Here is a 26,542-nt window from a genome sequence, read left to right on the forward strand (position 1 = left end):
TTGTCACTGCTCTGAGTTAGAGGCCATTGTCGAACCTCCAAAAATTATTCTCATTCTAGGGAGGGAGGGAGGGAGGGAGGGAGGGAGGGAGGGAGGGAGGGAGGGAGGAAGGAAGGAAGGAAGGAAGGAAAGAGGGCGGGACGGATGGAGGGAGGGAGGGAGGGATGGAAGAAGGTCCACTATGCTGTGTTCAATGTTCACTCTCTTCACAAAGCTTTCAGGTGAACATTCTCTCGACCTTGATTACAATACACCTACTTCCCTTTGAATCCAGTCAATACTCTAAGCTTAGAAAGCTTCAGGCTCCCCCCACGCAAACACACTTGACCGCCCTCCTGAAGCTGCCCTCCTCATCTGCTACACATACTAATGCTAGTGTGGACATTAGGACACGTTATGAAACGTTGAATAGGCCAGTTGCAAAAGTCTCTGCTGAGCTGTCAATGATTGGGGATCTGATAGGCTCTATAGCCCAAGCAATCATCCTGTGTAACACATACATACTGTAGCACTGCCTCCATCACATCCAGTCCCACCGGCTTCCTCCTCCTTCTCCCACACGCACACAGACTCATACACACAGCGCACGCGCGCACACACACACACACACACACACACACACACACACACACACACACACACACACACACACACACACACACACACACACACACACACACACACACACACACACACACACACACACACACACACACACACACAAAACACAAAACACAGAGCAAAAACTATTTCACACTCCATTGGCACTCCACTCCATCAATTATAGATCAGCGTGGTTATTTTCATACATGTTCTATTAGGCTGGCCTGTCAATTAAATTGAAGTGAATGGATCCCACTCTGTGTGGTACTATTTGAAATGATTTCAAATACTTTAGCTGGGATTGATTGAGCTTGCCTGGTGCAATGGCACCAATAGAATAGTGGCAAGACTGCAACCCCACCCATCTGGCACTGCAGGGCAGGCTAGCGCAAACACTTAAAGTAGTTGAACCCAGACCTCCCGGGTGGCGCAGTGGTTAGCGCTAACTGTGCCACCAGAGACTCTGGGTTCGCGCCCAGGCTTTGTCGTAACCGTCCGCGACCGGGAGGTCCGTGGGGCGACGCACAATTGGCCTAGCATCGTCCGGGTTAGGGAGTGTTTGGCTGGTAGGGAAATCCTTGTCTCATCGCGCACCAGTGACTCCTGTGGCGGGCCGGGCGCAGTGCGTGCTAACCAAGGTTGCCAGGTGCACGGTGTTTCCTCCGACACATTGGTGCGGCTGGCTTCCGGGTTGGATGGCTCTGTGTGTTAAGAAGCAGTGCGGCTTGGTTGGGTTGTGTATCGGAGGATGCATGACTTTCAACCTTCATCTCTCCCGAGCCCGTACGGGAGTTGTAGCGATGAGACAGAGAAAAAGGGGTAAAATTCACACAAAAAAAAGAAACAAAAAAAAGTAGTTGAACCCAGGTCAGTACAGATGCAGACTGAGGCTTCTCATCATGGGGTTACGAGGGCCAAATGGGGATGGGAGGTCCTAGAGATACAGCATATTACAGGATACATATTTTCTGTCGGCTGATTATAATATTGTGTGATAGGATGTTGATCCATGGTGAAATGGAGTCATGTATAAGGCTAAGCAAAGTGGACCTTCAATTTCAGAGACATTTCTCAGGAGGCAACAGACGGTTGTTAGACCTAAGGTGGGCGTTGAAGCATAACACATACAGTCATTAGCAGAGAGTTGGAATACTGAACAATTGCTTTTTTTTAACGTTAGCTTTCCGTTGAGAATAAACCATAGAATTGTGGGGGGAAAAAAACACAGTTTAAAGCCAGTGTCAGTTTATGTAGTGTATAAATCATATTAGCAGCAATTACTATATTATGTACAGAGAGAAGATAATTGAATAGTATTGGTTACCCTCCATGTAACCATTTTCACAGTCTTGTATAGTTCACGCAATACATATGATACATTAACTCACATGAAGTATGTGACCTGTGGTGGTCTAGCAGTTAATGCCACTGCCTTTCTAGCACGCCATCTCTCCTCCTTACTTTCCTGTCTCTCTTCACTGCCTCTGGCTAATAATCCTGAAAAATCCAAAACAACAAGAACTCACACAGAGTTTAACAAGTCTAACAGTATGATAACACCTACATATATAACTAAAACGTAACAACAACCCCTGTCCACACTTTCAAACAGCAGTTAGTGGCAACACAGCCTTATCACTCGCTTGCACCGCTTCAACCTGAAATCTGTACTTGCTGTGTGTAGAATAACAACTGCCTCAGCAGAGCGACATAGACTAACCCCTGCCATGCCATGAGTTTGGGCATCATGCCAGTCTTGTTTCCCCGAGAAGGGTGGCTCGCGTCTGCCTGGCAGGTTACTTGAAGCCTTAGTGACCGTGACTAAGCAGCTCGTGACTAAGCAGCTTGGGGAAGACGGACATTTTAATTAGAGGCGTATTACTTCGGGTTGGGATGAGTGGGGAGTACTTTATTGATGTCAAGAATCTCTTACTAATTCTTCCCATTCCGTCCCCACATTTCAATACCACTGAAACTCAGGAGAAGACAACGGGACTGCAGTCCAATTTAATGAGTTTGGGAAAGAACCCCAGAGGAACGAGGCAGGGGTGCACAATACCACCACTTGTGTTCTGCAGTCCGGCTAGTTTTCAGTTCTGCAGTCCTACTGGTTTTCAGTTCTGCAGTCCTACTGGTTTTCAGTTCTGCAGTCCTGCTGGGTTTCAGTTCTGCAGTCCTGCTGGGTTTCAGTTCTGCAGTCCTGCTGGTTTTCAGTTCTGCAGTCCTGATGGGTTTCAGTTCTGCAGTTCTGCTGGTTATCAGTTCTGCAGTCATGGTGGGTTTCAGTTCTGCAGTCCTGGTGGGTTTCAGTTCTGCAGTCCTGCTGGTTTTCAGTTCTGCAGTTCTGCTGGTTATCAGTTCTGGAGACCTGCTGGTTTTCAGTTGTTTGATCGTTGGATGCTATACTGGTTTGGCTAGTCTACTCACCTGGTTTCTCAGGGATAAATTAAGTTCCTAAGGCAAGGACAAACATTTTGCAGGACTTTGGCTCTCGAGGACCAGAGCTGTGCACTGCAGAGGCAGACAGACAGTCAACCTGTTCATGTCATATCTGTATGTGCATTAGATGTCCACACACAATGAAAGGCCTTTAAAGTACTTCATGCTACACGTCTATAAAAACAGGGGCTATCTAGAACGTAAAAAGGTTATTCGGCTTTCTCCATAGGAGAACCCTTTGAAGAACCCATTTTGGTTCCAGGTAAAGCCCTTTTGGTTCCAGGTAGAACGCTTTTGGGTTCCTTGTAGAACCCTTTCCAGAAAGGGTTCTACATGAAACTCAAAAGGGTTTTACCAGGACCCAAAAAGGGTTCTACCTGGAACCACAAAGGGTTCTCCTACAGGGACAGTCGAAGACTGTCACATGAAGACAGACCTTGAGAAGATGGCCTACAATGCTATTTCTCCAAAGCATTGAAAATAGTTTGAAAAGAACAGCCCTTGAAAATGAAGAAAAGTTACAACGACAGTGATCATTTTAAGGGTACAATATAAATGTTCTTGCCATCGCATGAATGAAATGCTCTAACACCAACAAGATATTCAATGACAGCTAACTACAACGTTTAGGCAAAAAGCTCAATGAAATTCACATTTGCCTTCCTGGCAATCAGTGTCCTCTTGTAGTTATCAGACTGCTGATTATTTCTGTTCATTATAAACTATCGCTGTGCAACATCCACATCCACTTAATTTTCAATATTCTTTGTTGATCCCTGTTGCATTGCCACTGTCTAATTAGAATCTGAGCTAGCTGTTTCTAACAGAGCCCCCTGTCAGTGCTGTAATGTCTGTGGCTGACTTTTAAAAACCCAAACATCTTCTGGCATACGGAGAGGAGCTGTTTGACATTTTCACAGACTAAATTATTCACACTTTTGACAATACCAGATACGTGGCGAAAGCTGAAGAAGGTCATTTAAAGTCCTGCGACTGTTTTTGCTCTTAATCGAGGAAAAATGAATCACCCTTGCAGGGCTTAGTTTGAAGGCAAACAAAGCAAAGCTATGTTCCTTATAGGTTATAGCTTTGCTGAAAGGAGATTTTACACCAAAACAAAGCACACATGTTGATATGAATGTGAGGTTTGCCTTTTTGTCTCTGCAGATACTAGGCCTATGTTAAGCACCAAAGCAGAGAGGGATGACAGCTGCTACTTTGTCTGTTTGTGGAAGCTTAAACTTCAAAGCATACCCACTGATGCTGTAGAGTATTCGTGTGTGTGTTCTCCTGTGCTTGCTTCCCCCCTCTCTCCCCATACCTCAGCCCGGGAAGTCAATACAATGACATCCACATTCTTTCTCTCGTTTCCTTCTCTTGTCAGACAGCCATAATAACTCATTCACAACCATAGCTTTGCAATGGATGCACCCAAAGTCAATAAAGATGCTTTCGGAATCTACCAGCTCACAAGAAAAGGCTGAGAATCTTTGCCAAAGCTATCTTGGGGGAGCGGAAGCCCTGAATTTTCTTCGTATTTGTTTTTCTCTCATTCTCAGAATTCTCATTTTTCTCGTTGATGTAACATGGTGTAATCTAGCGGTCCGTCTGAGAACTGGAATGCACACCTTCATCTCTGCAGATATTCATTACAGTGTTGGCTATACATAATGTTTGTCCTGCCCCTGCCATAATATTATATTATCCTGTTAACCCAGCCTCTATGCGCAAATAGACTAAATAGCAATGACTTACCCTTTGTATACTCCTGGGGTTAGGAGAAATTAGATATCAGTTTCATTTTTACGTAGTATTACGTATTACGTATTACGTAGCATTACGTAGGTTACTGTAAAACTACTGGAGTTGTATATAGGTTTTATATAAGAACGGGCCACAGGGTTTGAGACAGGCCATACATAAACAAACATTTTAAACACTTAGGGGCTGAATTCACATACAAAGAATTAGTGTGATATCAACAATCAACAGCTTAAAATAAGTATTTTAAAACAGGGCTCTATCCATCTGTGTGTGTGTGTGTGTGTGTGTGTGTGTGTGTGTGTGTGTGTGTGTGTGTGTGTGTGTGTGTGTGTGTGTGTGTGTGTGTGTGTGTGTGTGTGCGCGTGCGTGCTTGCGTGTGTGTGGAAGATGAGAGAAACTGGCGAACATGACATGAGTAAGTGCATATGAGCTAAAGAGAAAGAGGGTGAGAGCATGAAAATGAGAGTGAGTGAGAGAATGTGAAAACGAGAGAGGAGAGGGATTCCAAACTGGCTGCGAACGCCCATACCCTGGCAGCTCTTCTCTTTTTCCCCATTTTTTTCTAACTGAAACAAATTGAGGACACTAATGCAGTTAGGCCATGCTATTGAGGTCACACAAAAAAAACTGTTCAAAGGGCGCTAAACCTGATGTTAATTTGATGGCATGAAAGACACATTTACCTAATACAGTAGTCTGGCACATTATGGCGCACTTACCTTTCAGGGCAAAACATAACTCTTATCCTCATGACAACCTCACAGTAAAGGAAGAGTTGCCGAAGTCGACTGGCCATTATGGACAACATATGAATAAATGGTGCGGGAAAATGCTATTGATTTATTTTGATTAACGGTCTATCTTGGGCCCAGCACGTGGTGTGTCTGTCACTGTGAATTAGATGCAGTGACTCATTTTGGCTCGTAGTATAAATGACTCTATAATTAGTCTTCACCAGAGTGAGGACATGGTCATCATTTCTAGTAAGACGAGTCATCATTGCTCCCTTTCAGGAACAACCCCTAGGCCAAGGCCTACAAGCCCTGCCTCTGTCCATAGGCACTTTGTAGATCTAAACTGGATAGGCATAAGTAATATGCAACAATTCCATATCCCCTGTCAGACGGCAGGTAGGAGCTCCAATATTGCTTATATCTAGAATTCTAGTTCAGATCAACATGAAGCAACTACCCGCTGGGCACAGATGTCAGTTCAATGTCTATTTCACGTCAGTTCACGTGGAAATAATGTTTATTAAGTTGGTAGGGTCTAAGCGCTAAGGTAAGGACGAGAGGGTTGTTTCTTGGCAGGTTCCAAGTGTTCAATAGGTCCATGTGAAGTTCAATAGCTAATTTATTGCCAACGCTGAAGTAGAGCTGCTGACCATTTCGTCATAGTATGATAAGAATGTAGTCTTAAGAATCAGCAGTCTGCAGTTGTTACCATATCATCAAAACATATTACTTGCCAATATTGGACCATCAATATTCCTCCTGCAGCATGTCAACAACTCTACATCCCCACCAGACCCTCATACTCTGAGGGTGGGAGAATCGGTGGCTACTACCGTTCTCTGTCACTGACAAATACATATAATAAGGCAATACAAGATAGCGTCAAACTTCAAAGTAGTTGGACATTATGGTGCTCTAGCCCAAAGCCGACTCAAAGGTGTTGGACGCAGACACGCATTGTTAACAAGAGTCACATCACTGCCACATAACAACCCAGTGAGCGGTACACTCTATTTTTAACGTCTAAGCTTTCTGAAAAGTGGTTTCATCCGAATAGTGCAACGCGGCATTTTCTCCAAGGTGTGCAAAACAACACATAGGCCAAGTCAAAAACCACGGACTAGGCTACTGCAAGGGTCAATGTTGATATTTAGTGTTGCGTCTCTTCTTACCTTCAAAGAAACCAAACCTGCTTTTGACTTGGCTCAACAACATGGAGAAATATATCTCCAAGAATTCCTAATACGACACTTTTTCTTTCTCAATTTCTTCCTCAAAGCCCCCTCTATCGCCAAAGGAAAAGCCTCTATGTTCAACATTATTAGGCTACTACTATTATTTGTTCAATTGAATAGTGAGGTTATTGCTTTAAATCAATCTCCAAAAGCTCTGTTAATGGACAAAACGACTTGGCCTACGTGTCATGCCACACAAGCGGCTGAAATAAACCAGTTTTTGTTTTAAATCGCCTGCCAACCAGCATCAATTCATTCCTGTAGCCTAATGCACAAATATATATATATATTTTTTTTAAACTATGATTAAAACCACCATCGACTACAGTAGAAATAAATTGATGCCAACCACTTATGCAGTCGCTGAATGACACATCTAAACATGTATGTCCTGTGCCATGGGTTTGGTTATTTATTTAGTTTATTAGCTTAAACTACAAACGCCCATGTAAACATCACAACACAATTCATTAATCCGTTTTTCAAATCTTACCTTCGGAGTCCTCAAATCGGCTATTCAATCGGTCTGGAGAAAGATTGAACTAGACTTGATGTGCGATTATCCTCCTCTTATTGACGAGAACTTCCTAATCGGGCTATATTTTAAAGACCGGCAGCAACGTTTTGAGAATAAATAAAAACGGTTATAAACACAAATATGATAAACGAACGCAGTGCTCCAGTTTTTAAATAGCACACTTTACCGATGTCGAGTCTGTTATTCGTCCGTCTCTCTCCGTTTAGAGGAAATGCAAGCGCCCAGGTTCACAGCGATCCCCATTACTGAGCAGTTCATATACGTTTGCATTAGGGAGACTGCCGAGACAGGGGCTCTGTGAGGCCAGGCAGGCAGGCGAGGCAGAGATGCTGCAACGCTCTCATGCCACTTGGGAAACCGAGAGAGAGAGAGAAAGAGAGGGGGGGAGAGAGTTAGAGAGAGAGAGAGAGTTAGAGAGAGAGAGAGAGGGGGGAGAGTTAGAGAGAGAGAGAGAGAGAGAGAGAGAGAGAGAGAGAGAGAGAGAGAGAGAGAGAGAGAGAGAGAGAGAGATTCAAATCAGTACCATGGAAAGCACTGGAGCAGGTTGCTTTGATCGGTGATTTGCATGAGGTTTGAGGATTATGAATGAATTTGCAAGAAATAACATTTTGGGTTCTCACGGAGTGTGACAGTTGAACTAAACTCATGAGGCATTTATAAATTATATTCTTCAAGAATTAATGGATATAAAGTACCAGTCAATAGTTTGGACACACCTACTCATTCCAGGGGTGTTCTTTATTTTGTACTATTTATACATTGTAGAATAATAGGGAATACATCAAAACTATGCAATAGCACATATGAAATCATATAGTAACCAAAAAAATGTTAAACAAACCAAAATAGATTTTATATTTGAGATTCTTCAAAGTAGCCTCCCTCTGCCTTCATAACAGCTTTGAGCACTCTTTCCATTCAAGTGTCAAAGATTGTTTTCCGCAAACATCCTTTCTGAATTTATAAGTAATCCTTAGAGTAATCATCTAGTTTTTCGAAAGTATCTGTAATCTGTTATTTTTGCTGGCAACGTAACGGATTACAGTTACAGTTACTTTGTAATCCCTTACATGTAATCCGTTACTCCCCAACTCTGAAAGAAAAGTACAGATACCCCCCAAAATGACTTAAGTAGTACTTTAAAGTAATTTTACTTAAATACTTTACAGCACTGGTTTTCAACCGTGGGTTTTGTCAAGTGCTCCCTACATGAGGTCAAGGACGGCAAAAGAAAGGCTCTGTAATATATTCACTGTGTTTTTCTTCTTAAAAACAATATCTGACCTCTCTGCCCCTCCTCCAAACACGCTCTCGCTCTCTCTTTTACTCTCGCTCTGAATCAATTCAATTCAAGGGCTGTATTGGCATGGGAAGCATATGTTTTTTACTCAAGTATGACAATTGTTTACTTTTTCCACCACTGCCTGTCTAATAATAGATCTTTGATGTTTTGTGTGGACTCCAGGAAGAGCAGCTGCTACTTTAGCAGGAGATCCTAATAAAATACGAAATACTAAAATAAAATACTAATAATGCAGAGAGGGGTGGGGTCTGGAGAGGGGTTGGGGTTTGGAGTGGGGTCTAGTGAGGGGGATGGGGTCTGAAGAGGGGGTGGAGTCTGGAGAGGAGGGTGAGGTCTGAGAGGTGACTTTGGAGGGGGATGTGGGTCTGGAGTCCAATCGAATACAACCCTAGTTGTGAAATTTAAAGGTTTGCCCTTGTCAGTAGTTTTCACAGTCTACTGTATATTAGAGACGTGGTGCATGTGTAATGGTTAGGATGGCGCCAGAGGGGATGGCTGCCGTTTTTGGGCTCTTAACCAACTGTGTTATTTTGTTCATTTTTTCACATTGTTTCTAACTTATTTTGTACATAATGTTGCTGCTATCATCTCTTAAGACCGAAAATAGCTTCTGGTCATCAGAACAGCGATTACTCACCTTGAACTGGATGAAGAATTTTTCTTTAATGAGTCATACGAGAGAGATTTACTCCAGACACCCGACAAGGCCCTCATCCCCCGTCATTTGCAGGAGAAAAAGACAGTATCCGGCGACGAGTGGCTAATCTGCCTTTGCCATCGGTACTATTGGCCAACGTACAATCGCTGGATAATAAAGTGGACGAACTACAAGCACGTGTATCCTACCAATTGGGCATTAAAAACGGTACTATATTATGTTTCACCGAGTTGTGGCAGAATGACCACATGAATAAGATACAGCTGGTGGGTTATATAATATATCGGCAGGATAGAACAGCAGCCTCTGGTAAGACAAGGGGTGGCGGTTTAAGTATATTTGTAAACAACAGCTGGTGCACGATGTCTAAGGAAGTCTCAAGGTTTTGCTCGGCTGAGGTAGAGTATCTCATGATAAGCTGTAGACCACATTATCTACCAAGAGATTTTTCATCTATATTCTTCGTAGACGTCTATTTACCACGACAAACCGATGCTGGCACTAAGACCGCACCCAATGAGCTGTATATGGCCATAAGCAAAAAGGAAAACTCTCACCCAGAGGCGGCACTCCTAATGGCCAGGGACTTTAATGCAGGGAAACTTAAATCCGTTTTACCTCAAATCAAATCAAATCATTTCTACCAGCATGTTAAATGTGCAACCAGAGGGACAAAAACTCAAGACCACCTTTACTCCACACACAGAGACACGTACAAAGCTCTCCCTCACCCTCCATTTGTCAAATCTGACCATAATTCAATCCTCCTGATTACTGCTTACAAACAAAAACTAAAGCAGGAAGCACCAGTGACCCGGTCAATAAAAAAAGTGGTCAGATGACGCAGATGCTAAGCAACAGGACTGTTTTTCAGTCTGTAGCACAGACTGAAATATGTTTCAGGACTCTTCTGATGGCATTGAAGAGCACACCACATCAGTCACTGGCTTCATCAATAATTGCATTGATGACATTGACCGTACAGTGGTTCCTCCTTTAAAAGTTGTGTCATACTGTAGCACACTACAGCATTCTATTGCGGGTTATTTAATTGTCAGACATTTTTTATGTTTTTATGTTAAGGTTAGTGATAGTTTGACCACCAGAGGGCATCATTGAGAAGCATTTGATAGTCTCCCATATTGGCATTACTAGAGAATTTAAAACCTTTTTTGTAATAACATAATACATATGGGATTGATTTTAAGAAATTTGCCTTAATTAATTTGATTAATATTATGAAGCTTCTATTCTGAGAAAAACATCAAATGAAACCCTCAGGGTTTCCGTTAGGATGGAATGGTAAATATTGCACCGTACAACGTGACGGTCTGGACTAGGCTCCAGCATAAGAGGATTGGAGGATTCTAAATTAATATCTAAGGGGCATAATATTTCCACACCCTAATTGTAGTGTAACCAATATTAATTTTGCGTATGTTAGGCCTACAGTATTTCTAAACATATTTTTTTCAAAGACCTGACTCTCGATCCAATAATCACATTTAGAAGAATGGTCTAAATTAATATCTAAGGGGCATTTTCCGTTAGTATCTGTGAGAATATCTAATTCTAAATTAATTAATTAATAATAATAATAATAATCGCTTTGTTTAAAAAGTAACAATATTTTGGATATTTAATTTAATTTAACCTATAGTGAGCGAGAAAAAGGTAATTCTTGAACATGGGGTGAGACATTCTCACTAATTTATAAATAAAGCCAGTTTGTTATTTAGAATTATTTATTTCTGGAGAAACCTAACTTGATTATTTAGTAGACATCACTTGCTTATATTCAGTCAACACATGTATCTTAAGAATATCATGGAATATAATTGAAAATGTTTGTTTTTTCCATGCTTGTCTCAAAGCAGTGCGAAACGGTGCTGAAATAGATATCCACAGCAGGAAGGCTATATGTAACAATATTTTGTAGATTCTTTTATTTTCAGAAAAAGAACAGTGAGCGATTGTGATCTGAATAAATGCCAAAATAATATTTATAAAGTCCAAAATATAGCCCTGCTAACAGCCATAATGATGCTGTACAACATGGCCATGTGTATTTGAGAGAGTATTTTCCAGTAAGCAATTTGTTTGCCTTCATTAGTCAACTTTGTTCCAATATTTCTGTAATTCCGTGATATTTATTATCATAGTATTTCGTTATGGAGCCTTAACTAAATCAACATCTGCATTTTGGAAGAGTATTTTTATCATTATTTAGTTAACCTCTCTGAGCACGGAACCCGGTAGCGGGCTGAAATTCCACAACATACGGTAATCGCTACATAAATAGTCATATTAAACATTCATGAAAATACAAATGTCTCACATGTTTCAAAAGCCTAGAATCTTGCTAATCCAACTGCATTGTCAGATTTTAAAAATGATTTACTGCGAAAGAATACGATGCGATTATCTGAGGACATCCCCATAAAAAAAACTATTTCAACCAGCACAGGCGTAACAAAATCACAAACTGCAATAAAATAAACCGTTTACCTTTGACGATCGTCCTCTGTTTGCAATCCCAATGCTCATTGTTACACAATGAATGATCTTTTGTTTGATAAAATCAGTTTTTATAGCCTAACACGAAACATTTTGTGAACAGCTTGTGTCGTGAATTCCGTCTCATTCCATTTTCGACGACACAGTCAATGTAAATACATACACTACACGTGACTTTTCCAGTCATGTTTGGTTTCACTGCAATCAACTGGTTTGTTTGTAACACAACCAAAAAGATGGGTCATTTCGCAGGGCGTATTGACTGAAAGAAACCGATTTGAAGACAACGAGTAATGACATCATTGTGCACCAATGATATGACCGCTGTTTCGTTGATTGACTGCATTTTAACCCAATGACCACTGTTCGTCTTGAAATCTAGCTGGGTAGATAGCCAATGAGCTGAGGTAAACGGCAATATGTAATGTTTATGTGTTGGAAGACCAACCCATGTAGTAAACTCCGGCGTAAAGAGGGTCATTCGCCATTGAAGTTTCATACTGGAAGGAGCAACGCATGTTACACACAGCATTGTTTTGGTAAAGCGCATCTTCAGCTGTTTATATATCAATCAGTATGGCGTCTAAGTCAGGGAAAGCTAAATCTAAGTCTAGATATACAGATGAACACACAATTTTTTAAGAAATTGATCGGGAAAGTGAGACAGAGATTGTTGGAGGACGATTCATTTAGCGATTCCCAATTGGAGGAATATTTTTTGAACGGAGAGGACATCGTTTTGGACTGGTAAGTTCTTCTCATGCTAATGCCGTTGATTAAAATTAAGAATATAAAATATTATTTGTGATTTAAAAAAGATTTAGTAGCAATATATAAAAATGTAATGTAATGAAATGTGAGATGCGTATGTCTGCTGCCCCACTTCACCCCCTCATGAAATAGCCTATTTGAGGCTGTTGAGGGGAGGGCAGACCCACAACAATGGCCAAAGTGAAATGGAGACAGTAGATACAGCTGGTCTTTTTATTTTTATTTTTATTTATTTCACCTTTATTTAACCAGGTAGGCTAGTTGAGAACAAGTTCTCATTTGCAACTGCGACCTGGCCAAGATAAAGCATAGCAGTGTGAGCAGACAACACAGAGTTACACATGGAATAAACAATTAACAAGTCAATAACACAGTAGAAAACAAAGGGGGAGTCTATATACAATGTGTGCAAAAGGCATGAGGAGGTAGGCGAATAATTACAATTTTGCAGATTACCACTGGAGTGATAAATGATCAGATGGTCATGTACAGGTAGAGATATTGGTGTGCAAAAGAGCAGAAAAGTAAATAAATAAAAACAGTATGGGGATGAGGTAGGTGAAAATGGGTGGGCTATTTACCAATAGACTATGTACAGCTGCAGCGATCGGTTAGCTGCTCAGATAGCTGATGTTTGAAGTTGGTGAGGGAGATAAAAGTCTCCAACTTCAGCGATTTTTGCAATTCGTTCCAGTCACAGGCAGCAGAGTACTGGAACGAAAGGCGGCCAAATGAGGTGTTGGGTTTAGGGATGATCAGTGAGATACACCTGCTGGAGCGCGCGCTTCGGATGGGTGTTGCCATCGTGACCAGTGAACTGAGAGAAGGCGGAGCTTTACCTAGCATGGACTTGTAGATGACCTGGAGCCAGTGGGTCTGGCGTCGAATATGTAATGAGGGCCAGCCGACTAGAGCATACAAGTCGCAGTGGTGGGTGGTATAAGGTGCTTTAGTGACAAAACGGATGGCACTGTGATAGACTGCATCCAGTTTGCTGAGTAGAGTGTTGGAAGCCATTTTGTAGATGACATCGCCGAAGTCGAGGATCGGTAGGATAGTCAGTTTTACTGGGGTAAGCATGGCGGCATGAGTGAAGGAGGCTTTGTTGCGGAATAGAAAGCCGACTCTTGATTTGATTTTCGATTGGAGATGTTTGATGTAATATATAATGTCTGTTGTAATATAATAAAGACAGTAGATCTAGCTGGTCTGTCATAATATAATAGAGACAGTAGATCTACCTGAAATGTCATAATATAAAATAGACAGTACATTGGGGAGAACAAGTATTTGATACACTGTCGATTTTGCAGGTTTTCCTACTTACAAAGCATGTAGAGGTCTGTAATTTTTTATCATAGGTACACTTCAACTGTGAGAGACGGAATCTAAAATCACATTGTATGATTTTTAAGTAATTAATTTGCATTTTATTGCATGACATAAGTATTTGATCACCTACCAACCAGTAAGAATTCCAGCTCTCACAGACCTGTTAGTTTTTCTTTAAGAAGCCCCATGTTCTCCACTCATTACCTGTATTAACTGGACCTGTTTGAACTCATTACCCGTATAAAAGACACCTGTCCACACATTCAATCAAACAGACTCCAACCTCTCCACAATGGCCAAGACCAGAGAGCTGTGTAAGGACATCAGGGAAAAAATTGTAGACCTGCACAAGGCTGGGATGGGCTACAGGATAATAGGCAAGCAGCTTGGTGAGAAGGCAACAACTGTTGGCGCAATTATTAGAAAATGGATTAAGTTCAAGATGATGGTCAATCACTCTCGGTCTGGAGCTCCATGAAAGATCTCACCTCGTGGGGCATCAATGATCATGAGGAAGGTGAGGGATCAGCCCAGAACTACACGGCAGGACCTGGTCAATGACCTGAAGAGAGCTGGGACCACAGTCTCAAAGAAAACCATTAGTAACACATTATGCCGTCATGGATTAAAATCCTGCAGCGCACGCACGGTCCCCCTGCTCAAGTCAGCGCATGTCCAGGCCCGTCTGAAGTTTGCCAATGACCATCTGGATGATCCAGAGGAGGAATGTGAGAAGGTCATGTGGTCTGATGAGACAAAAATAGAGCTTTTTGGTCTAAACTCCACTCTCCGTGTTTGGAGGAAGAAGAATGAGTACAACCCCAAGAACACCATCCCAACCGTGAAGCATGGAGGTGGACACATCATTCTTTGGCGATGCTTTTCTGCAAAGGGAACAGGACGACAGTAAGATTTTGGTATGTCTTCAGGCAGAAATTGAAAAAAGTAGGGGGGTAGCTGTAAGAGGTTATTAACGAAAGCATAAAGATGCTGATGAACAAATACACCACTGTACAGTATGTGCTTTTACATTTGGATAATAAAGAATTTAAGCCACCTGCATATGTTTATTTGGCATGGGAAAGTGCCTAATTCCTTACATCAGGGAGAACAGGCCATGTCCAGACTTTCTCGGTGACCTCAAGTACCTTCAATAATGTCTGTACTAGAGAATACAGGCACGCGGGAGACCAGGGTTCAATTGCCTGACAGGGAGGAAGGAGTAAGCAGTCCTTGCAAATAAGAATTTGTTCTTAACTGATTCCATATGTGTTATAGTAGAAAATAGTACAAATAAAGAGCAATCATGGAATGAGTAGGTGTGTCCAAACCTTTGACTGGTACTTGCTTAATTAATTAGATTAATATTATGGTGTTTTATTCCAAGTATTTTCACAGCTCTTACTACAAAACTCAAAACAGATCATCAAAAAGACAGTCGTTTCAAAACTGTAATCACATTTTCAATTGACGAAGAACAACACAGAATTGTAAGGTCACTTTTCCAACAAACGTAATCAGTGTTTCATCTAGAAATATTGTACATTTTTCACATTGTAATACATGTTGATACACTACATGACCAAAAGTATGTGGACACCTGCTCGTTGAACATATCATTCCAAATTCAAGGTCATTAATATGGAGTTGGTCCCCCCTTTGCTGCTACAACAGCCTCCACTCTTCTGGGAAGGCTTTCCACTAGATGTTGGAACATTGCTGCGGGGACTTGCTTCCATTCAACCACATGAGCATTACTGAGGTTGGGCACTGATGTTGGGCAATTAGGCCTGGTTCGCAGTCAGCGTTCCAATTCATCCCAAAAGTGTTCGATGGGGTTGAGGTCAGGGCTCTGTGCAGGCACGTCAATTTCTTCCACACCAATTTCGACAAACCATTTCTGTATGGACCTCGCTTTGTGAACAGGGATATTGTCATGCTGAAACAAGAAAGGGCCTTCCCCAAACTGTTGCCACAAAGTTGGAAGCACAGAATTGCCTAGTATGTCATTGTATGCTGTAGCTTTAAGATTTCCCCTTCACTGGAACTAAGGGGCCTAGCGCGAACCATTAAAAACATCCCCGCATCATTATTCCTCCTCCCCCAAATGTTACACTTAGCACTACGCATTCGGGCAGGTAGCGTTCTCCTGGCATCCGCCAAACCCAGATTCAACTGCCAGATGGTGAAGCGTGATTCATCACCCAATGAGCGTGTTTCCAATGTTCCAGATGGCGGTGAACTTTACACCATTCCAGCCAACGCTTAGCATTGCGCATGGTGATCTTAGGCTTGTGTGCGGCTGCTCGGCGACGGAAACCCATTTCATTACGCTCCCGACTAACAATTATTGTGCTGACGTTGCTTCCAGAGGCAGTTTATAACTCAGTAGTGAGTGTTGCAATTGAGGACAGACAATTTTTATATGCTATGCCCTTCAGCACCCGGTGGTCCTGTTCTGTGAGCTTGTGTGGCCAAACACTTCGCGGCTGAGCCCTTGTTGGTTCTAGAGTTTTCCACTTCATAATAACAGCATTTACAGTTGACACGGGCAGCTATAGAAGGGCAGACATTTGATGAACTGACTTGTTGGAAAGGTGGTATCCTATGACGGTGCCAAGTTGAAAGTCACTGAGCTCTTCAGTAAAGGCCATTCTACTGCAAATGTTTGTCTATGGAGATTGCATGGCTGTGCACTAGATGTTATACACCTGTCCCGCAATGGGTGTGGCCGAATCCACTAATTTGAATGGGTGTCCACATACTTTTGTATATATAATGTAAAAAGTAAATGCCTTTCATAATGCGATGCTCACATTACTTTTGATATGAGTGTCTTGTCATAAAAGAAGATGTTTTGGTGATTAAATCAATGTTTTCATGACATTTCACAGTAAACTTTTAAATATTTGGATCAATGGTTTTGTGGTGAAAAATGTCTTCGAACAAAATGAACGGTCAATAAAATGTTTTGAATTAAAGACTGGCTGCATTACTAGTGAACCAGTTTGCAGTTTTTTTTAGTAAGAGTTTTGGAAAATTCAGCACGTGTGAAAATAGGACCAAAGTGATTGAAAAGATAATTGTAATGCAGAACTGTGTGTGTATCTCAGTTGACATACCATGGCACTTGTAGCCCCAAGGTTGTGGGCTTGATTCCCATGGGGGACCAGTACGGAATTGTTTTTAAATATATGCACTCACTACTGTAAGTGACTCTTGATAAGAGTGTCTGCTAAAATATGCAACTGTCAAGTGTTCATGACCATCTGCTTATCAAATGGGTCATCACACAAGTTTATCATCTGCTTTTGACATCATCTGTTCTCTCCATTTAATCTCATTCTAGTTACGGTCTATTATATTCCTTTAAGAGATGGTTTGTACTGACTACCTGGGAATTAAAAACACTCTGAACCTAGAACACAGCCATGCTAGAGTAGCATGATGCATACTTCGCTACAATCCATGTGGTTGACACCTATACTGTAATGCAACCTCCTCAAGGGGATGTACTGAATGTACAGGTAACTGTTGAAAATAAAGGAAACACCAACAAAGTGTCTTAATAGGGCGTTGGGCACCACGAACCAGAACAGCTTCAATGTACCTTGTCATAGATTCTACAAGTGTCTGGAATTCTATTGGAGTGATGCGACACCATTCTTCCACGAGAAATTCCATAATTTGGTTTCGGTGATGGTGGTGGAAAACGCTACCAAAGGCACCGTTCCAGAATCTCCCATAATGTTCAATTGGATTGAGATCTGGTGAATGAGACGGCCATGAAATATTGTTTATATAGTTTTTATGCTCAATAAGCCATTAAGTGACCAATCGTGCCTTGTGGATGGGGGCATTGTCATCCTATAGGGTCATAGTCATGGTAGCCAAAATAATGGCCAATATAATTGCCTGCTTTGCATGTTTTTACATGATGGGATGCTAATTGCTTGATTAAGGATATACACCTTTGTGGAAGCAACTGCTTTCAATATACTGTACTTTGTATCCCTCATTTCCTCAAGTATTACCATGAATTTGTCAGTTACCTGTATGTCAGGACAGATTTGTTTTTGTCAGTACAGTATGGAAATGGGATTCCCAGGGGAAAGGGAGGAGAGAACATTCATCGTCGATGGCCTGTGCTCCTCATATGGCGATAGGCCTAATTAAGTAAGTAAGTCATCCCTTTATATATTACTGATGGGAGGTATTCACATACCCAGTTGACATATGTGGGCACAATATTCATGTACAGTTATTCTGCATACATTTTGCACAACAATAATTAATATACTGTAAATCTCATTTACGAATTCAACCCATAATGTAGGACTACTCTTTAAATATTTAACGCAAAGCTACACAAACGCTTATTCTTATCGGATTCTGATTATTTACTTTGATGATGATGATGATGTTGATCATGAGCTATCCTATTCACAACACATAATAGAGTGGTTATTGCATCTCCTGTATTCGGATGTCAAACCAACAAACCCAGACAAACCCCCGTCAAGCGCCTGTTGCTGTCAAGCACCTATAATCACTGCTGTCAGGCCCCTCTGTTCAATAACAAGGGCCTGTTAGATAGTCAACACACAAACAGCCGCCACGGTGTACTGTCAATTTACAGAGCCTCGTCAAATGCTTCAGCCAAATGTTAACATCTGAACTGGCTGTCATTGATGGCAAAGGAAGGCCTTTAACACTGTGCAAAGTTAATTAAATGTCAAATCCTTTGCCCTTCTTTGACTAGAGAGAGAGAGGGGGGGATAGAAAGAGAGTACAGAGGGAGAGAGAAAGGGAGAATGAGAGAGAGAGCGAGAGAAAGCGAGAGAGAGAGAGCGAGAGAGAGTGCGAGAGAGAGCAACAGAAAGAGCGGGAGAGAGCGAGAGCAAGCGAGAGAGAGAGAGAAAGCGAGAGAGAGAGAGAGAGAGTACTCAAAGTGAAATTGGATTTGTATATACTGGTTTTCTTTGTTTTGGGAAGTTTGAAGCATTCAATTCGAAGCACATAAAAAAACAGTGTGCCTTTGGTTATATCATCAAGTAAGTACTCAGATTAAGTTTGGGTATAACGGAAACAAAAGTAATGACTTCAATCCAAATATGAATAGATACAATAATATTATATTGCTGTGCATTGTGGGTGTGCTTGATTTAAACCCTGGAGCATGTCCATTTGATTTCAAACTACTGTATGTATTTAATCTTCAACACAAAAGCCTGGGCAAAAAAAAGACACACTTCTTTACCATCTCTAATACTTCTATTGTCTACATTAGGCTCACGTGTGAAAAGATGGCAGGCGAGCCTTACGACTCACCTCCAGCGACTTATTCAGACAATGGAAGTAAGCAAGGAATAATAGCCAGGAAATCCCCAACAAGATAAGAGTACAGTTGGAAGCTAATATTTATTGTGACCTCATTCTATTCGGCCCAGAGTGATAGTTTATTACCACTGTCAACGGGATGCCATTCTTCTCGACACCTTTTCTAAACGATCACCTCTAGTTCTGCACTTTTAAATCTAAAAACAAAAAGTATATTCTGAGTGTGGGAGCTAGTTGCACTCAGCTGAGAGAGGATGCCTGCTTGAAATCAAATCAAATCAAATTGTATTTGTCACGTGTCAAATACAACAGGTGTAGGTAGACCTTACAGTGAATGCTTACTTTACAGGCCCTTATTAACCAACAATGCAGTTTTAAGAAAATAGGTGCACACACACACACACACACACACACACACACCACTCACATAGAGGGAGAACACAGAGAGAATATTAGTTGCCTCCTTTATTTCTTTTAAAACCATATCATCAAACAACCAGAGTTTTATTCAAAGATTACAGGAGTCACAGCTGCAAAGTAAGAAACCCTGAAAACCTCATATCAGTTGTTAGATTCCAGACACACTCAGCACATTGTACACCTGCCCGCTCCAACTGGCAATGACCTTTGCCTCCATCGGAGAAAAAAATACAAGGCTGACATCCAAACACATATAATTGATCTCTCTTACACTCAGAGGTCACACCAATTATGTTCATAGTGGAGGAGGAGCTGACAGGAGGAGGGGGGGATGAGGAGGGGTGAGATCTATCTTTTTTCTTCTCTTCCCTCCTTTACTTCTCCTTCTCTTCTCCTTCTCCTCTCCTTCTCTCAATAAGACTGAAAATGCAAAACAGGAGTCGGAAAAATGTTCCACCTGTAGGTCACCCTCCGTTGCTCTATCGCTCCTTGTTTCTCAACTTGTTTTCACTCTCCTTGTGTCTCAACTTGTTTTCACACTCCTTGTTTCTCAACTTGTTTTCACTCTCCTTGTGTCTCAACTTGTTTTCACTCTCCTTGTGTCTCAACTTGTTTTCACTCTCCTTGTGTCTCAACTTGTTTTCACTCTCCTTGTGTCTCAACTTCTTTTCACTCAGGGTTTCTCAACCTTTTTTCACTCTCCTTGTGTCTCAACTTGTTTTCACTCTCCTTGTGTCTCAACTTGTTTTCACACTCCTTGTGTCTCAACTTGTTTTCACTCTCCTTGTGTCTCAACTTGTTTTCACTCTCCTTGTTTCTCAACTTCTTTTCACTCTCCTTGTTTCTCAACCTCTTTTCACTCTCCTTGTTTCTCAACTTCTTTTCACTCTCCTTGTTTCTCAACTTCTTTTCACTCAGGGTTTCTCAACCTTTTTTCACTCTCCTTGTGTCTCAACTTGTTTTCACTCTCCTTGTGTCTCAACTTGTTTTCACACTCATTGTTTCTCACCTTGTTTTCACTCTCCTTGTTCTCAACTTGTTTTCACACTCATTCTCTTTTTCTCTGTTGTCTAATTTGAAGACACTCCACCTCACCCCTGTCCCCTGAACACACACGTTACACTTATGTAACATCAGTCTAACGGTATTGTTACATATATCATATCACTTATGAGGGAGGGAGTAGGTTAGTACTGTCAGTGCCCTAGGTTTGCCAATCATTATTCTAGTACGTGTGATTAACGGCCGGGTTAGAGAGGAATTGAGGACATTTTCAAAGAGGTGATGAGCCGTTTGTCGACAAGCTAAGAGAGGAGCTAAGAGGAGCAACACTGGAGTAACATATTGGAGAGCGAGAGAGAGAGAGAGCTAAGAATCCATATTCCATTGTGACAATCACAACCGAATGCATTCAACTGAAAAATATAGAGAAAGAACGAAAGAGAAACAGAGAGAGAGGGTGGGGAAGAGAGTAGAGCGAGACAGAGAGAAAGAGAGAGAGAGAGAGAGAAAGTGGTTGAGGGAGACAAAGAGGGATAGAGATAGAAGAGGGGAAAGCAGAATGAGGGAGAGAGGTGTAAGAATGGAGAGGTGTAGTGAGAGTGGAGGGATTGAAGGAGGATAGGAGGAAGGGATAGAGGGAGGAAGTGCACTGACTGGTTTTAATTAGCTGAGTCAGATACGGACGTACTGCATGCATGCTCTCCATACAAGCTGATAAAATCAGCATCAATGAGTTAGCCAGCTGTGTAAACATTTAACATTTAATAAACATTTAATCTCTTGTGGACAGACTGAGTAAACATAATTGAGTGTCGGACCAAATTAGGTAAAATTTCTGTTCTGGGTTTACCGAGATTAGTTCATGCTGCTCTGCTGGTTTTTTGACAAGGCTGTGCATCCCAAGTCTCTCAGCATCAGGACCTGACTACTACTGCAACATCTCCCTCACACACACACATGCATATGTGTGTGCGCGCACACACACACACACACACACACACACACACACACACACACACACACACACAGGGAGGAAAGGGCTGAAATTAAGTGATAAAGTGGTAGGTTAACATTACATTACCTCCGGCTTTCCTTGACAGGCTAAAAACCTAAAATGTTGGGTAACTTTCAACTCCTGTCTCTAATTTGATGAGAATAGTGTTGGCAAAGGTTATTGTCCAACACCAGGCCAATACAGGATTAGATGCATGTGGTTTAAGAGAAGATTAGTAGAGGGGATTGACCAGATGATGACTATACCTTGCAGCACAGCCTGGCGTCCCATTAACTAATTGTAATGATGTACCCCAGTCACATGACATGTGCCTCCAACTGAAGAGAATGTGGAGGCAGGGTGGAAGCTAGGCTAAACTTTCCCCGTCTTTTTAAAAAGCTGTCTGTTTATTGGAGACCATCACGACAACCACGTTTCTCTATCTTAACGGCTACTTTTTATTATTATACCTTTATTTCAACAAGGAACACAGACAGAGCAAGGTCTCTTTTACAGCTGGGCCCTGCGTATACATGTTTACACATACAGTTTAGGTACAATGATTAAGAAACTACACAAGACCAACAAAACAATCACAGATAACACACAAAAATACAGAAACAGATTACATTTACACATAGGGGAATAACCTAACAGCACAAGAACTTGCATTACCAGAAACAGTTACAATCAATACAAAAATAAAAATCCTCCAATAAATATTTAAAATGGGCGACAGGGGGATAAGTTTAAGTTTAGTCTGAATGTAACAGGAAAAGGCAGCCATACCCAACTCTGTGGAAATCGCATGGGCCTCAAGTGTAATCCAAGCTTGAGACATGGTTTTAGGAATTCTAATTCTAATATTGATGAGTGATGATAAATAAGAAGGTAGCTTATTCAGAAGTGCTTTATAGACAAACACGAGAGCATGTTGTTCTCGTCTCACGGACATCGAAGTCCAACCCGCATTTTTATATAAAACACAGTGGTGAGTTCTGTAGCTAGAACCCGTAATACACCTAAGTGTGCAATGATAAGTAGCATCCAGTGATTTAAGTGTTGATGCCGTAGCATACATGTAAATAATATCCCCATAATATATAACAGACATAAAAGTAGCTTGCACAATTTGTCTTCTATTTGTAGAGGACAAGCATGTCCTGTTTCTATAGAGGAAGCCTAGCTTGATGTTTAGCCGTTTACAAAGTTGGTCAATATGCATTTTAAAAGACAGTTCATCATCCAACCATGTCCCTAAGTATTTATATGCAGAGACCTGATTCATTCGAGGATCATCTAAGCTCGTAAGTCCAAGTGTATTTTCAACCAACCTTTTGAACCTATTAAAAATCATGAAGTGTTTTCTTTGCATTTAAAACAAGTTTCAGCTGTATAAAAGACCCTTGTAATACCTTAAAATCTGTCTCCAGTAGTGATCATTTTTGGTTAGCCGTTGAAGCGATAGAGTACATGACAGTGTCATCAGCATATAAATGAATTTGACACTTTCTTGCAATGCACATGTTAATGTGAGTTGTCTGACTGCTACAGAACATGCTAACGGCCTCACGCCTGTGTAATGGGGTAGAACGCGGTACGTCAATAAGCATGTTTTATTTTTGTATTTTTTTTATTTCACCTTTATTTAACCAGGTAGGCCAGTTGAAAACAAGTTCTCATTTGCAACTGCGATCTGGCCAAGATAAAGCATAGCAGTGTGAGCAGACAACACAGAGTTACACATGGAATAAACAATTAACAAGTCAATAACACAGTAGAAAACAAAGGGGGGAGTCTATATACAATGTGTGCAAAAGGCATGAGGAGGTAGGCGAATAATTACAATTTTGCAGATTAACACTGGAGTGATAAATGATCAGGTGGTCATGTACAGGTAGAGATATTGGTGTGCAAAAGAGCAGAAAAGTAAATAAATAAAAACAGTATGGGGATGAGGTAGGTGAAAATGGGTGGGCTATTTACCAATAGACTATGTACAGCAGCAGCGATCGGTTAGCTGCTCAGATAGCTGATGTTTGAAGTTGGTGAGGGAGATAAAAGTCTCCAACTTCAGCGATTTTTGCAATTCGTTCCAGTCACAGGCAGCAGAGTACTGGAACGAAAGGCGGCCAAATGAGGTGTTGGCTTTAGGGATGATCAGTGAGAGACACCTGCTGGAGCGCGTGCTACGGATGGGTGTTGCCATCGTGACCAGTGAACTGAGATAAGGCGTAGCTTTACCTAGCATGGACTTGTAGATGACCTGGAGCCAGTGGGTCTGGCGACGAATATGTAACGAGGGCCAGCCGACTAGAGCATACAGGTCGCAGTGGTGGGTGGTATAAGGTGCTTTGGTGACAAAACGGATGGCACTGTGATAGACTGCATCCAGTTTGCTGAGTAGAGTGTTGGAAGCTATTTTGTAGATGACATCGCCGAAGTCGAGGATCGGTAGGATAGTCAGTTTTACTAGGGTAAGCTTGGCGGCGTGAGTGAAGGAGGCTTTGTTGCGGAATAGAAAGCCGACTCTTGATTTGATTTTCGATTGGAGATGTTTGATATGAGTCTGGAAGGAGAGTTTGCAGTCAGTGCACACAGACTGAAACATTCATGCCATGTCGATTAGTGTGTGTGTTAGCATGTTTAATGGCGTGCTTAAGGGCGTGTTTAAGGGCGTGCTTAAGGGCGTGTTTAAGAAGATAATGCCGAAGAGGATGGCGGACGTTTTACATGCTCCTGACCAATTGTGCTAATATGTTAGTATTTTTGTTTGTAAGTTATTTTTTACTTATTTTGTACATAATGTTGCTGCTACAATCTCTGCTACAATGACCGAAAATAACTTATTTACATCAGAACAGTGATTACTCACCACAAACTGTTAGAAGCTTTTTCCTTTAACGAGTCCGACAAGTAGGATATACTGCTCTCCCAGGAACAGGCCCGGATCCCTGTCATTTGGATAAAGAAAAGACAGAGGAAAAGAGGATGCAGGTCGGGCTGCCTTCTGAGAATCCGTAGGCGAGCGAGAAAACTCCCACTGCATTTTGAGAATCCGAAAGGCGAGCGAGAAAACTCCCACTGCATTCCGTTCTACTTGCTAACATGCAATCATTGGAAAATAAAATTGATGACCTATGATTATCCTACCAACGGGACATTAAGAACTGTAATATTTTATGTTTCACAGAGTCGTGGCAGAACAACGACACGGATAATATAGAGCTGGCGGGATTTTCCATGCACCGGCAGAACAGAGATGCTACATCTGGTAAGACGAGGGGTGGGAGTGCGTGTCTTTTTGTCAATAACAGATGGTGTCAAATGTCTAATATTAAAGAAGTCTCGAGGTCGTGCTTGCCTGAGGTAGAGAACCTTATGATAAGCTGTAGACCACACTATCTACCAAGATAATTTTCAGCTATATGATTCGATGCTGGCTCCCAGACCGCACTCAACCAATTCTATAAGGCCATAAGCAAACAAGAAAATTCTCATCCAGAAGCGGTGCTCCTAGTGGCCGGGGACTTTAATGCAGACAAACTTAAATCAGTTTTACCAAATTTTTACCAGCATGTTAAATGTGCAACTAGAGAATAAACTCTACACCACCTTTACTCCACACACAGAGATGTATACAAAGCTATCCCTCATTTGGCAAATCTGACCATAATTCTATCCTCCCGATTCCTGCTTACAAACAAAAACTAAAGCATGAAGTACCAGTGACTCGCTCAATACGGAAGTGGTCAGTTGACACAGATGCTACGCTACAGGACTGTTTTGCTAGCACAGTGTGATTAATGTTGCAGCACACAAATGAGGATGGGGATAGTGGGCATGCTCGTACACTGAGGCAGATCCTAGTAAGTACTAGCTTCATAGGTCCACAGTGAGTGTGTGTGTGTTACTGTGTGTGTGTGTATGTTAGTGTCTGTTCTAGCTTGTGTGTGTGTTTGTGTGTGTGTGGGTGGGTGACTATGTTTGTATCTGTGCTAGTGTGTGTGTGTGTGTGTAGTCTCCAGCCCTCCTCAGGCATCACTCCTCATCTCTCTACATGTTAAGACAGCCCCCCCCTCCTGCCAAAGGGACTCCGTACTGTGCACAAATGAAATAAATCCAGAAAATAATGTGATCACACTATGTACACTACATCTAGGCCTATATTCTACCAGTTTCACAATCACGACTTCAGAGAGAGTGACTTGGTGTTTGATTTGGTCTGTGATTGGTAATGTACAGCGAGGCCTGGTTTCCTAAACCAAAGTGTTAGACCCAGAAATAGCTCTATGTGGTTTGATGGCTCTGCCTCTCTCCTTTTAAGTTCACGGTCAAGTTTGTTTATTCGTATGATATAAACTCAGCAAAAAAAGAAACTGCCCTTTTTCAAAGATAATTCGTTAAAAATCCAAATAACTTCACAGATATTAATTTTAAAGCATTTAACTAACTGTTTCCCATGCTTGTTCAATGAACCTTAAACAATTAATGAACATGCACCTGTGGAACAGCTTACAGACGGTGGGCAATTAAGGTCACAGTTATGAAAACTTAGGACACTAAAGAAGCCTTTCTGCTGAGTCTGAAAAACACCAAAAGAAAGATGCCCAGGGTCCCTGCTCATCTGCGTGAACGTGCCTTAGACATGCTGCAAGGAGGCATGAGGACTGCAGATGTGGCCAGGGCAATAAATTGCAATGTCCGTACTGTGAAAAACCTAAGACAGCGCTACAGGGAGACAGGACAGACAGCAGTGGCAGACCACGTGTAACAACACCTGCACAGGATTGGTACTTCCGAACATCACACCTGCAGGACAGGTACAGGATGGCAACAACAACTGTCTGAGTTACACCAGGAACGCACAATCCCTCCATTAGTGCACAGAC

The 26,542-nt window shown here is 41.7% G+C and overlaps 1 protein-coding gene across 1 annotated transcript in view; it reads right to left on the reverse strand.

Annotated features, from left to right (window-relative positions):
* LOC112246206 (disks large-associated protein 4-like) overlaps positions 1–7,650 on the reverse strand; it is a 199,701-nt gene extending 192,051 nt beyond the window's left edge. The window contains exon 1 of the mRNA XM_024414507.2: positions 7,269–7,650. The gene's annotated coding sequence lies outside the window, so the exon portion shown is untranslated. The remainder of the gene's footprint in view (positions 1–7,268) is intronic.
* Between the last annotated feature and the right edge of the window lie 18,892 nt (positions 7,651–26,542).

Source organism: Oncorhynchus tshawytscha, linkage group LG07, assembly GCF_018296145.1.
Source record: "Oncorhynchus tshawytscha isolate Ot180627B linkage group LG07, Otsh_v2.0, whole genome shotgun sequence".
Taxonomy (NCBI): domain Eukaryota; kingdom Metazoa; phylum Chordata; class Actinopteri; order Salmoniformes; family Salmonidae; genus Oncorhynchus; species Oncorhynchus tshawytscha.